The sequence below is a fragment of the Jatropha curcas genome, chromosome 3, assembly GCF_041381405.1.
Source record: "Jatropha curcas cultivar XTBG-Jc1 chromosome 3, XTBG_Jcur_1.0, whole genome shotgun sequence".
NCBI classification, from domain to species: Eukaryota; Viridiplantae; Streptophyta; class Magnoliopsida; order Malpighiales; family Euphorbiaceae; genus Jatropha; species Jatropha curcas.
The window spans coordinates 28,537,694-28,539,135 of NC_143153.1; the positions used below are offsets into that span (position 1 = coordinate 28,537,694).

The following is a 1,442-nucleotide window of genomic DNA, read 5'->3' on the forward strand; positions in this document are numbered from 1 at the left end:
TATAGAAGTAGCTAGAGGTAACGGCAAATGAAGTAATAGGTGGAAGCTCAGCCTCTATTGAGAAACTTCCAAGCCAACGTAATCACGTGCAATTGCTCATGCATGGATCCATTTTCTCTTGCACTTACACGTAGCACTAAGCAGCTAACACCATATTTTATTTAGGAAAGTACAAGTGGCGAGATCGAAGATAAAACTACTCGAGTAGGGATGATGATAAATTTAGATTGGGTTTGTTTAGATTCCGTCTATGGATTATTCCATGGATTATTAATAAAAATAAATAATTCTAAATATTGTCATTATTTTATTTTATTTTAAAATAGGTGAGAAATATATTCATTTTATTAAAAATTTATTTTTTATTAATTTTATTTGATCGATTTAGACGAGTCAATCTGGATATATTAAATGTTTTAATCTTTTAATTTTATTTTTAGACGGAAAAAATATTTATAATTCGAGGCAAGGCCTCTGAAGAAGGAAAATCAAGACAATTAAATTTTAATGGTAAATTTATTTTTAAATATATAATAATTTATAATATTTTTAATATTCCGTAAAAACTAATTATTTTCTATAAAATAATTATTTACAAAATAATAAAAATTTACTAGTTTTGCCAATCTCTCACTCCTTGGCTGTTATGCACGGAAAGGGGAGAAACTTGACGTTTCCACGCTTTCGAAATGAAAATATCTGAAAACGGTTTAGAATCGTGTCGGGTCCATTTTCATAAATACTGAAAATTGAATGTCCGTTTTCTCTCTCTAAAACGTTTTTTGTATTAAAAAAATCAGATTTTAAATTCAAAAATTTAGCAGAATTTCATTGTTTTTTTCCATTTTGATATTTAAATATTTTGTTTTCTTTTTTCCTTATTGAGCATGGAACTTATAAATTGATTGTCTTTTAAAAATTATAAATATACTCTTTCTAAATTATTTTTATATTTATTCCTACATTTTAAATTTTATAAATAAACTCTATATTTTTTTATATTTATAAGTTTTCCCATATTTCCTTTTCTTATATTTTTTTAAAATACCGTTTTCCGTGTTGGTTTCCGTATTTTTCCGTTTTACCGTTTGCGTGTCTGTGCATCGTAGCTCCTTGGAAAGCAACTAGAGTTTAGTGATATAATAGTGCCCTACTATGTGGTTTCAAAAACTGCAATTAGTTATGCTGGTATGTACAGCGATTCTGCGCGTAACAGTGAGGTCTATATCTGGACACGCCTTTATAAATTATGGGGTTTTGACTTGTATTACAGATTATATTTTTTGGACCGCTATAAAAAAGACCATTTGATGTTTATGTGGAGATGGCCGAGTTGGTCTAAGGCGCCAGATTAAGGTTCTGGTCCGAAAGGGCGTGGGTTCAAATCCACTCTCCACAATCAGACCATATGTTATCTTTTTGGTTCTTGCCTGCCAAAAAAG

The 1,442-nt window shown here is 29.5% G+C and overlaps 1 non-coding gene across 1 annotated transcript; it reads left to right on the plus strand.

Annotated features, from left to right (window-relative positions):
* The first annotated feature begins 1,318 nt into the window (after positions 1-1,318).
* TRNAL-AAG (transfer RNA leucine (anticodon AAG)) lies at positions 1,319-1,398 on the plus strand. The gene has a single exon. It is a non-coding gene; the product is annotated as a tRNA-Leu (tRNA).
* Positions 1,399-1,442: the final 44 nt, after the last annotated feature.